This window comes from Triticum aestivum, chromosome 6A (assembly GCF_018294505.1).
Source record: "Triticum aestivum cultivar Chinese Spring chromosome 6A, IWGSC CS RefSeq v2.1, whole genome shotgun sequence".
NCBI classification, from domain to species: domain Eukaryota; kingdom Viridiplantae; phylum Streptophyta; class Magnoliopsida; order Poales; family Poaceae; genus Triticum; species Triticum aestivum.
The window spans coordinates 598,711,005-598,724,225 of NC_057809.1; the positions used below are offsets into that span (position 1 = coordinate 598,711,005).

The 13,221-nt window shown below is 46.3% G+C and overlaps 1 pseudogene; it reads right to left on the reverse strand.

Moving 5' to 3' along the window:
• Window positions 1-9,643: 9,643 nt before the first annotated feature.
• On the reverse strand, window positions 9,644-12,569 carry LOC123129783 (26S proteasome regulatory subunit 6A homolog; annotated as a pseudogene).
• Window positions 12,570-13,221: the final 652 nt, after the last annotated feature.

The window sequence follows — 13,221 nt, forward strand, 5'->3', positions numbered from 1 at the left end:
ACATATTGAGCATCAAGATCTATAGAGATAGATCAAGACGCTTGATAAGTTTTTTCAATGAGTACATACCTTGACAAGATTTTGAAGTAGTTCAAAATGGAACAGTCAAAGAAAGAGTTCTTGCCTGTGTTGCAAGGTGTGAAATTGAGTAAGACTCAAAGCCCGACCACGGCAAAAGATAGAAATAGAATGAAAGTCATTCCCTATGCCTCAGCCATAGGTTCTATAAAGTATGCCATGCTGTGTACCAGATCTATTGTATACCCTACACTGTGTTAAGCAAGGGAGTACAATAGTGATCTAAGAGTAGATCACTGGACAGCGGTCAAAATTATCCTTAGTGGAATAAGGAAATATTTCTCAATTATGGAGGTGACAAAAAGGTTCGTCGTAAAAAGTTACGTCGATACAAGTTTTGACACAGATCTGGACGACTCTAAGTCTCGATCTAGATACATATTGAAAGTGGGAGAAATAAGCTAGAGTAGCTCCGTGCAGAGCATTGTTGACATAGAAATTCGCAAAATACTTACGGATCTGAATGTGACAGACCCATTGACTAAAATTATCTCACAAGCAAAACAAGATCACACCTTAGTACTCTTCGGGAGTTAATCACATAGCGATGTAAACTAGATTACTAACTCTAGTAAACCCTTTGGGTGTTTATCACATATCGATGTGAACTATGGGTGTTAATCACATGGTGATGTGAACTATTGCTGTTAAATCACATGGCGATGTGAACTAGATTATTGACTCTAGTGCAAGTGGGAGACTGAAGCAAATATGCCCTAGAGGCAATAATAAAGTTATTATTTATTTCCTTATATCATGATAAATGTTTATTATTCATGCTAGAATTGTATTAACCGGAAACATAATACTTGTGTGAATACATAGACAAACAAAGTGTCACTAGTATGCCTCTACTTGACTAGCTCGTTAATCGAAGATGGTTATGTTTCCTAACCATAAACAAAAGAGTTGTTATTTTATTAACGGGATCACATCATTAGAAGAATGATGTGATTGACATGACCCATTCCATTAGCTTAGCACCCGATCGTTTAGTATGTTGCTATTGCTTTCTTCATGACTTATACATGTTCCTATGACTATGAGATTATGCAACTCCCGTTTGCCGGAGGAACACTTTGTGTGCTACCAAACGTCACAACGTAAATGGGTGATTATAAAGGTGCTCTACAGGTGTCTCCAAAGGTACATGTTGGGTTGGCGTATTTCGAGATTAGGATTTGTCACTCCGATTGTCGGAGAGGTATCTCTGGGCCCTCTTGGTAATGCACATCACATAAGCCTTGCAAGCATTGCAACTAATGAGTTAGTTGTGAGATGATGTATTACGGAACGAGTAAAGAGACTTGCCGGTAACGAGATTGAACTAGGTATTGAGATACCGACGATCGAATCTCGGGCAAGTAACATACCGATGACAAAGGGAACAACGTATGTTGTTATGCGGTCTGACCGATAAAGATCTTCGTAGAATATGTAGGAGCCAATATGAGCATCCAGGTTCCGCTATTGGTTATTGACCAGAGACGTGTCTCGGTCATGTCTACATTGTTCTCGAACCCGTAGGGTCCGCACGCTTAAGGTTTCGATGACAGTTATATTATGAGTTTATGAGTTTTGATGTACCGAAGTTAATTCGGAGTCCCGGATGTGATCACGGACATGACGAGGAGTCTCGAAATGGTCGAGACATAAAGATTGATATATTGGACGGCTATATTCGGGCACCGAAAGTGTTCCGGGTGATTTCGAAGAAAATCGGAGAGCCGGAGGGTTACCGGAACCCCCCCCCCCCCCCGGGAGAAGTAATGGGCCATATGGGCCTTAGTGGAGAGAGAGAGGGGCAGCCAAAGGTGGGCCGCGTGCCTCCTCCCCCCATGGTCCGAATTGGACTACGAGAGGGGGGGCGGCGCCCCCCTTTCCCTCTCCCTCCCTACTTCTTTCCCCCTCCTAGTAGGAGTCCTACTCCTACTAGGAGGAGGACTCCTCCTTGGCACGCCATAGAGGGCCGGCCGGCCTCCTCCCCTTGATCCTTTATATACGGGGGCAGGGGGAACCCCTTGACACACAAGTTGATCCTCGTGATCGTTTTCTTAGCCGTGTGCGGTGCCCCCCTCCACCATACTCCTCGATAATATTGTAGCGGTGCTTAGGCGAAGCCCTGCGACGGTAGAACATCAAGATCGTCACCACGCCGTCGTGCTGACGGAACTCTTCCCAGACACTTTGCTGGATCGGAGTCCGGGGATCGTCATCGAGTTGAACGTGTGCTAAAACTCGGAGGTGCCGTAGTTTCGGTGCTTGATCGGTCGGGCTGTGGAGACGTACGACTACATCAACCAAGTTAACGCTTCCGTTGTCGGTCTACAAGGGTATGTAGATCACACTCTCCCCTCTCGTTGCTATGCATCACCATGATCTTGTGTGTGCGTAGGAATTTTTTTGAAATTACTACGTTCCCCAACAATTTCTTGAAGTCCATGTGTTGGTTTCAAGGAGTTTATGGGTTGACCAAGGTGCTGTTAAGGAATTATCCAAAGATTGGTCATGTGAGTGTTGAGCTTATTGCAAGCATGTCTTGAAGAAGAAGACTGTGTGATCATTCATGTTTACCTTCAAGGCATCATCCAAACGAAGAGAGTTGGAAAGATTCAAGGTTGATCAAGACTAAGTCAAGAGTGAATCAAGTTGATCAACTCACAAAGCGTAGAAGATGTACCGAGAGGGATCAAGTGATCCCATGGTATGGTAAGCATTGTCCATTGCACTTTCTGTACTAACCCATGGTCTATGTGAGAGTCTATGTGGGGTTAGGTATGTGTCCATGGGCTTGCGTCAAGAGGAAGATAGCATACAACCCATGGAAAGGATGACATCAAGTGGTGATCATCATCAAGATTGCCGTGTGCAAGTTCAAGTGGAGCATCACGAAGAGATCAAGTGCTTGAATCTTGCCATCCATTGTGGTGTCAATGGACTTGTGAAGATATGCCGAAGAGTGGCTCACCCATAGTGGAGTATGGGGGAGCAATCATCTAGTCTCCATCGACCCAACGCAATCAAGAAAGGTGGTCCATCTTGAGGAGGACAAGATCGTCATCATCTAGCTCAAGTGGATCATGTGCAAGGCAAAGGTTTGCCCTTGATATGTTCTCTATTTTACCGGTCTCATGGTGGTAGTTGGGAGACCGGGTTATAGGATCGATAGCCGTACTATCAAGGGGGGCTCTCAAGTGAGTAGCTTGATCGTATCGTTCGTCAAGAGCTCAAACCATTGCATCCTTGCATTATGTTTCTTGGTTGTTGTTTGGTTCTCTTTGTGAGTCTTAGAGCTTATGGTCATCTTGATGACAAGCTTGAGTTCATCGAAAACGGAGTTTGCATGCGTCTTCTATGATGTTTTCGGTGTTGGAGGTTTTACCGGTCTTATCCGAGGAAGGGTTCTCACCATTTTCTTTTGGGCCTTTACTCATTTGCTTCTTATTGATATTTCTATCAAGATTGTGTTAGCCCTTTTTGCTAGCTTTCCAACAAACTTGGTTTCGTCGAATTCGGAGTCCGTTTGCAAAAGTTGTGTTAGTTTTGGTGTCCTTAAAAGGGGCTGCTGCGGGTGTAATTTTTTAGTACCGCTCTTGGGAGCGGTACTACCGCGACTACTTCCATGGCTACTTCCGCTCGGGACCAAAAACTCGTCACAAGTCCAGCGGTGGTAGGCACGGATGTAATTTTTTTAGTACCGCTCGCAAGCAGTAGTACCGCTACCCTGAGCAGTAGTACCGCTACCCCTAGCGGTAGTACCGTGAGGTCAAGCGGTACTACCGCTCCGACGGTTCTTCTGGCTTTTTTGCCTCCTCGCTGTTGTGTTTCAAAGGGCTACTACCGCCCTAGCGGTAGTACCGCTCCTTGGAGCGGTAGTACCGCTCGGTGCGGGCTGTGAGCATAACGGTTAGATTTTTCCCCACCTATAAAAGGGGGTCTTCTTCCCCAATGAACCTTATCTTTTGAGCTCGTGCTCTTCCCCCATTGTTGACCTTCTTCGATCTTGCAAACTCTCAATCCCTCCAATGATTCTTTCTAGTTCTTGAGGGAAAAGAGAGAGAGGAGATCTAGATCCACGTTTCCACCAATCACTTTCTCCTCTAAGTGAGGGGAACCCCTTGGGTCTAGATCTTGGAGTTCTTCGTGTTCTTCTTTTGTTCTTCCTCTCATTTTCCTCCCTAGAATTAGTTGCTTTGGTGGGATTTGGGAGAGAAGGACTTGGGCACTCCGTGTGCCCTTGCCATTGTATTTGGTGCATCGGTTTGAGTTCTCCATGGTGATACGTGGAAGTGAAGTTTGAGAAGCTTATTACTCTTGGGTGTTTGGGCACCCTAGAGCTTGTTCCTCTTGGGTGCCTTGGTGCCCTAGACGGTTGGTGGTGTTCGGAGCTCAATCATTGTGGTGTAAAGCTCCGGGCAAGCGTTGGGGTCTCCGATTAGGTTGTGGAGATCGCCCTGAGCAATTTGACGGGTTTCGGTGACTGCCCCCAAGGGTTGCCAACGTGTATGGGTTCGGTGACCGCCCCCAAGGGTTGCCATTTGTACGGGTTCGGTGACCGCCCTGAAGGGTCCCTTAGTGGAATCACGTCATCTTGCATTGTGCGAGGGCGTGAGGAGATTACGGTGGCCCTAGTGGCTTCTTGGGGAGCATTGTGCCTCCACACCACTCCAAACAGAGACTAGCATCCGCAAGGGTGTGAACTTCGGGATACATCATCGTCTCTGCGTGCCTCCGTTATCTCTTACCCGAGCTCTTTACTTATGCACTTTACTTTGTGATAGCCATATTGTTTCTTGTCATATATCTTGCTATCACCTAGTAGTTTATCTTGCTTAGCATAAGTTGTTGGTGCACATAGGTGAGCCTAGTTTTTGTAGGTTTTTTGTGCTTGACAAATTAACCGCTAGGTTTATTCCGCATTTGTTCAAGCCTAAACCGTAATTATTTTAAAGCGCCTATTCACCCTCCTCTATGCGACATCCACGATCTTTCAAGAATTCAGAGAAGATTCAAATAATATTCATAGATAAGCTGATCATAAATCCACAATTCATCGGATCTCGACAAACACACCGCAAAAGAAGATTACATCGGATAGATCTCCAAGAACATCAACAAGAACATGGTATTGAGAATCAAAGAGAGAGAAGAAGCCATCTAGCTACTACTATGGACCCGTAGGTATGTGGTAAACTACTCACGCTTCATCGGAAGGGCAATAGGGTTGATGTAGATGCCCTTCATGATCGAATCCCCCTCTGGCAGATTGCCGGAAAAGGTCCCAAGATGGGATCTCACGGGTACAGAAGGTTGCAGCGATGGAAAAGTATTTTTGTGGACGCTTTTGGAGGTTCTGGAATATTTGTGAATATATAGGAGGAAGAAGTAGGTCAGGGGATCCCCGAGGGGGCCACAAGGTAGCCCCCCCCCAGGGCGTGTCCTCCACCCTTCTGGCTTGGACTCCAAGTCCTCTGGGTGTCTTCTGGTCCAAGAAAAATCATCGTGAAGTTTTATCCCTTTTGGACTCTGTTTGATATTCCTTTTCTACGAAACTCTAAAACAAGGAAAAAAAGAAACTGGCAGTGGGCTCTAGGTTAATAGGTTAGTCCCAAAAATAATATAAAATAGCATAATAATGCATATAAAACATCCAAAACAGATAGTATAATAGCATGGAACAATAAAAATTATAGATACGTTGGAGACGTATCAGAGATTAGGGGAAGCTCCGGATCTGCAGTCTCGTCACGGCCACAGCTTCCCCGTCGACGCAGCTCGGACGCCGGCGCTGGCCCCTTCCGGCCCGTGCGCAACTCTGATAGGCGGCCTGCGCAATGTGCGCCTGCCCTACGTTGTCCCCTGCCCTCCATTTGCTACTCCCCCACGTGGGGCAGCGGTGGGTGCTTGTTGATAGTGCATGTTGTTATGAAAAGTTCACATGTAGTTTCCCTTTCTTTTAATGTACCGAAACATAAAGGCCTTCCACGATAAATTTCGCGTGTAATTTTAGTTCTGCGTTTGGATAAAACCCGTTGTAATAGAGCAAGAGCTGCTAGATTCTTGCTCATGTTCAGGTTCAGAACATTTTGCCATGTCAAGTAGTACTAAATATTTTTCAAATCTTACAGGTGGATTTGTTGAAATTTAGATCTTCCCTTTATTAGCTTAAGTACTTGAAGTTGTTCTTAGCATTACTATTGCTTTTTACAATAAATGCAACTAAAATATTGATGTGACTTTTTGTGCTTCCTCCAACTTTGCATTTAATAATTTACTTACATGGTTCTCGTCATATTTGCAGGACAAAAAGAAGACGCAAGTTCAACACTCATCAAGCCTTACTTGGATGCATCTCAAGTCAAGCCACAAACTATAAAATGGCATTTGTAATTTGATTATTTGGATTTTGCTTTATGGAGTTGCTTATGATTGTGTGCTGCAAATTGTTCATGACAACTGTAATTTGATTATGTGGATTTTTCTTTATGGAGATGCTTATGATTGTGTGTTGCAACTTGTTCATGGCGGTTGTAATTTTATTGTGTAGATTTTGCTTTATGAGCTACTTATGATTGTGTGATGCAACCTTTTATGCTAGTTGGGTTTTAAATTTTGGAAAGACTATGTTTGTCTCGTTCCAAGTTAATCTTGGCCCGGGTTGATGAATTATTTCCAAAATGGTATCCAAACAAGATGTGCATATCATTTAAATTGATAAATTGTAGTGTCACCCAAACATGATATTTGGATTTGGAATCAAGATTCAACCAAATGAAGTCCCAGCATAGATTTCATTTCAACCAAATGAAATGAAATGAGAGGTGCCAAACGAGTTGTGAAGTGTTTTGGAGAGTTTTCTTATGGAAGCAATTGGATCGTGATCTATATTCAACGAGAATAGGAATTTATCCTCTAATGTAACACATATCCCGAGGTGACCGAGAAACTCGGTCTCTGATGAGCAATCTCACTCCGCCACCGACCCCACTACCATTGTACCGTATTCCTGTCCTTTCTGACAAAGATTCCTATACACTACCCCCTCATCGTCAAACCATCACTCGTGCGAGCCCCAGCCTCCTGCATGGGTCTCAGGGTTGCTCAGGGGCAGGAGATCTACGAGGGTGCGAGTGCCATTTCAGTATCCATTACCCGCAAAGGCGATCAATCCCAGAGGATAACCACGCGTGGCACTGACTCCGTTGGGTGACTCTCAAAGGCCATATGTACTTGAGAGCACGCGATGGCGGAGGATGCTCTGGTGAAGGCGCACCTGAAGCTGGTTCTGCAGATTTTTGGGAGAGCCACGCCCGAGAAGAGATTGAGGTTGGTCCCAGGCTGTTGGAAAGGTTCATAAGAGATGATTCTGTGGGTAATGTTAGAGGTAAATTGGACAGGTCCAGTGCAACGCTCGCGTTGGGTAGGTCTCAGGGCGAGGGATTTCCCACATCAAACTAGTAGGTCTATGAGATCCTTGGACAGGCTAAGGTTGGGCTTCTATTCTCTGGCTTAAATAGCCGCGCTTGGTCCCTCGGGTGGCACGCCCCAGCGGCGTCACACGACAACATGAATGTGTCCTCATTGAAAATCAGAGGAGGTGTCAGTCGAATCAATGGTTTCTACGTCTTTTCGCGTGGGCCCTTGTGATGAGTCTGGCGTGGCAGGCACTCGGGTGCATCCAGGCGTCCCATAACTGCCCCAACATGGGTCGGGTATGGGAGTGCCGGTTCGCCCGGACACTTGGCCGAATTTGCCATATCCAATTGTGTGGCTCTTCTTTTTCCGGGTAATGACCGGTCCGGGGCGAATATAAGGGCTCCTGTTGTAGATGCTCTAATAAACCCCTGCCCTGCCATGCAACGTGTTTGGTACGAGGCTATGATATCTTCTCTTCTTTGTGTGTCTGTTCGCACACGAATACGTCACCGTGTACCTCCAACATCGAGGGTGATGCACCGCAGCTCACGTCGAAGGAGACCCGTCCGGAAGCACGGTACGCAAGCAATCCAGCGGGCACTTTTGATGACCCGAAACTCCACATGCCTGGGAGGGACCCCGTCAAGGCGCGTGGTGGCTATGGACTGCCCTAGATCGACATGGTCGCCCCTAGGGCCTCGTGGATCGCCGCCCTGCAAACGAAGAACGAGAGAAGAACGAAAAGAAGAAGAACTAGGGTTAAGAAGAAAACATAAAAGATAAAAAGTGATAGATGATTTGTTCGATTGTGTGTTGTTCAATCCGCTATCACCTCTCATCTATTTATGAGGCGTCTGGACTTCCCGTGTAAGAAAAGGACTCCAAATCCCGTCCAATCTTTTCAAAATTAACCGAACTCGGATTTAGACAAGTCTAAGACATCAGTTTGGTTTTTGACACTCATCGGCCACAAACAACCTCGGATGGAGATGCACCCCAAAAGCAAATTTAACCGTATCGACGAGGCGAATAACTTTCATGTTGAGCGTGTTTCAATTTGAGGCAATTTTCAAGGCCAAATCATTTGCACAAGACAAACTGTTACTCGGGCTATCCATGATGTCTGATGGGGCGGGCCAGTTTTGGCTCGTGACAGGGCCGTATTCAGATGGCTTTAACTTTTACATATGATCGCGGATTGAGGCCATTTTATATTAAAATCGGCCGTTTCAACGAGACGAAGATAATTCGTGTACAAATCATTTGAGGCCGTCTTGGAGGCTTAATTAGCTGAATAATACTATGAATATCAAATTTTAGTACTTTGAGTATAGTTTCGACCCTCGAGATGAGATCGGATGGTGATGGCCCAAACTTCGAAGATGTTCACATTGATAATACAAAACTTTTTCATGTAGATCATTGGTTTTTTTCTATGAGCTAAGAGGTTTTTCGTTTTTTGCTTTTGATCTTAAGAGTTTTTTTATTTGGTATAAGGTTATAAACATGAAGAAAAAACGCAAAAGTATATACAAAATCTCCAGGGTGCTGCTCTCAGCAGTCTCTCTCTATCTCTCTTTGAGTGCTAGCAGTATTTCTCAGATCGGCTAGTCTGAGCTGGGCTTTCCGGCTCGCGCCGAGTCGCCGCTCGGCTGCTCGTGCGTCGTAATATTAGTCCCACCTAGCTAGTTTGCAGGCAGCTTGACCAGCTTATAAAGCAAGGCGCGGCAATTTTCCGAATGTCCTCGCTTGAACAGGATATGTGACATCGGCTCGTACCGTTGCAACTGACCTCTGGGCCAGAGCGCCAACCAACTGACCTGCCCTCTGCAGGGTGACCCAGAGGGAGGTTGTCTTGACAGACCACATAATTTTTCGTTGAAGACTTATCCCTCCAACGCAGGTCAACAGCAAAACAAACTACTGTTAACCCAAACTCTCATTAACAGGGAATAAATTATAGCGATAACACACTAATAGAAAAAAAATTGGAGTCTACAGGGTGTCCCAGATGTTGTCAAAAACAAACTACTGTTAACTCAAACCCTCATGAACACGGGACAAATTATAGCAATCATTTCATCGAATCAAACACTGATAGAAAAGAACGGTCATCACAGGACCAAGTGTTCTGATTACTTAAGGGAAACTAAGCGTAATAATTCAAGCTGGACTTCTTCTTTGCTTGCACCTGGATAATGCCTTCGTTGGAATCTTCATGGATCACCCGCATGAGCAAAAATAACAGTTAAACATGCTTCCTGAGGAAATGCACTTCAGGCAGTCAACTCAACAAAATTGATGGTACAAACTACCAAGCCACAAAAAATGCTTCGAGATATCAAAGCAGCATATTATATATGGAGTACTGTATTATACTCCACTATGATTATCATTGTATAATGTATTATATTTCAGGCTGTTCACTTAATGTTGATTTATTTAGAACTTATTTTCTGATACCCAAGATCCTAATCAATCTACCAATAAAGTGATACTTCCACAGCAAACTCAATGTGGCAAAAAAAAGTCAGCACAACCCTATGTAGCGTCCCTGCGTAGGGCAAGCATGCCAGCTTCCACACAAAGAGCCTTCAGCAGTGCACCGTTGAAATCATCAGTAGAACGAGCCAGCTCCTCGAACTTCACATCAGGATGTACGTTCATCTTTCTTGAGTGAATCTACAAGATATGACACAGAACAAACTTCTTTTAGTCCACAAAACCAAAAAACGTCAGCAATTTTTGCAACAAGAGCTACTGGCATTTCCCAGATTTCAGGAGACATACTTGCAAAATTCTAGCTCTTGCTTCTTGATGAGGGAACTCAATCTTTCGGTCCAGGCGACCAGAACGGAATAAAGCAGGATCGACAATATCTGCCCAATTTGTTGCAGCTATCACCTGTAAGTCACACAACAACAATGCGTTAAGCAAAAAGGAATAATAAACATTTATCAGGTATTAATCATCTCTCGAATCATGGCCAACTGAAGCCAATTTGTGGCTACTCATTAAACAATGAAATAAAAAATATATTTTATCAAATTACTGTTCTCAAAACAACTAGCTAGGCCAGATCATCAGGACCAAACAATTACAGGTTGAGCTTGCATGCATTCAGAGTAGAGAGACGAATATTAGGGCATGCTGACCTTTATCCTCTAATCACTGCTAAATCCATCTAGCTGATTCAGCAACTCCAACATAGTTCGTTGCACTTCTCTGTCACAAGCAACTTCACTGTAGTCAAATAGAAAAATACAAACAATATCATTATATACTTCCCGGTAAAAAATCATATCTAGTTGCAAGTAAGCAATATATTTACACTGCATTCATCACATATGTATGTGCAGCATATGCTGAAAGTTGTTAAGATGTATTTATCTCGGTCAGTTAGTGCAGGCCCATCTATCACACATAACCCTTCAATCCTTCACCCCCTCACGTCGCCTCCCCTGGGCGACGCTAGGGGACCCAAACCCTAGCGACGCCAGGCCCCTCCCGTCTCCTCTCCTGCCGCCGTTGCTGCTGGCCAAGTCCGTAGTGGCGGCGTGCCCGACACCAAAGCGTTAGGGCAGGTGGTGTGCTGCCGGATCTCCCGGAGGCGGCATAGGCGACTCCGGCGTTGGATCCGTGAGAAGCAGGTAGGGCGGCGCCCTTGCCTGTGCGGCAGCGGCCAGATCCATGGCCGGCATGGTGCTCTTCCCCTCGGTGGAGTATGTGCCTGGAGATGGGTGGCGGCGAAAGCCGCGGATCTAGAGCCCCGTCCAGTTCTGCCCCGGCGTGGTTTTTGCCCACCGGCGGCGTGTGGAGGAACCGGTGAGGGGCGGCTGGAGGCTCCCTGCCGGTGTGCCGACGGCGGCTTTCGTCTTCACGACGAGGTTCCGTACGGTTCCAGTCAGCTGCGAGATCGAGGGGGTCGTGACGTCTGGTGAAAATCGCGCTGACTACGGTCATGGCGGACGATGGCGGCATCCGTGACGTCGTTCCCTTCCCGAGGCATCGTTGTTGCAGGTCGTGGCACCCCACTCGTAATGCTCCGGAGGAAACCCTAGATCTAGGTCTACCGAATCGGACGATGATGGCACCTTCGATGTCGTTGTCCCTCCTGGGAGCATCATTTTGGAGCAAGTGTTGGCTGGAGTGGACAAGAGAAGGAGCGGTGCTACATCTACCACAAGGCTGATGGCGGACCCCAGCGGCATGGCGCTGCGGAGGTTCGGCGACAGGCGCGTGTGGACGGATACATGCAGGATGGTGGCGTTGTCTGGCGCCGTGGTGGCATCGACGGCAGGGCAGGCAAGGTCGATGCGTCAGTTCCTACTCCGGAGATGGACTAGTGGAAGATGGCGGCGACAGCCTCTGAGAGTGAGTCGGTCTGGTGTATGACCTAGTCCTGGTATGTGGTTGGGCTGGGGCATCCGGCTTTAGATGTTAGGCTTTGATGCGATATCTGTTTGGTATTTGGCTCGGACATTCGACACCCCTTCATCAAGGGGATAGGAGTAGCAACAAGTGTTGCCTACATGGTGGCTTCAGGCTTACTGTTGTATTAGTTTGTATGGTGTTTGTGAATAATTAATAAAATGGCGGCATGCATCGTCTAGATGCAGAGGCCGGGGGTACATCCTCCTTTTCAAAAAAAATATCTTTGAAGTATAAAATCATGAACAGTTTTTTTTATTTTACATATGAAATAGAAGGTTGAAGGAGTGGTCGACTTGCAGGGATACAACTGACTTTCTTTGTACAAAGATTATAGCATGGTTTTCATCAGCAATTCGCCAAATTAAAAAAAGAAGAGTAACAACATTGCGAGACATACTTCAACCATAATAGATCAACAGACGTAAAGAGACACTAAGCATTCACGCTAGACTAAACTGAAAAAATCGCAATGCTTAGTGTACAATGAAAAAAAAATGCAAAATGCACGTGTCAAAACGCTTTGTTCCAATTGCATCAATATCATGAATAAAAATAATGTAGGGGGCCTTCTCCTTTGCCAGCTCAAAGGCATCTCGGACGAGCTTTGCCCCATCACCGATCAACATCTGAAACAATTCATAAAAAAGTTAATATCTTCCTGAACTATACCCAGAAGAATTAAGTGGACAAATGCTGGACCCGGGAATATTCCAGATGCGCGAGGAGTAAGTGGAAAAATGATGGACCTGGGAACCTGCAGAACTATATATAGAAAACATTTGATCACCACCTAATTAAAATTAACCGATGGCGGCAAGCTAACCCTACCGGCGGCGGCGCCCTAACCCTAGGCTAGAGGCGGCGGCGACCTAACCCTACTGTCGGCACCTCGGCGGCGCCCTAACCCTAGCCCTAGCGGTGGCTTGGGGTGGGCGTACACTAGGCCCAGCGGCGGCAGCAACGCCATAAACCTAACCCTAGTGGCAAGAGAAGGAGGAGAGTGAGGGAGATTGGGACATACCGGCTGGAGAGGCGCAGACGAGCTCAACGACGGGAAGAGACGACGGCGGGAGAAGACGGCACAGATCAAGCCCCAACAAGTCCCCTTTACCCGACTTCCAATTCCATGCCTGCTGCCATGCCAATGTTGCGTCGCGTGCGACCACGCGCGGGCACGGCCGGCGTCGACGGCGAGGACCGCCTCAGCGCACTACCCGACGATCTCGTCCGCCTCATAGTACGTAGGCTGGACACCCGCACCGCGCTGTCCACCGCCGTCCTGGCTCAGGGTGG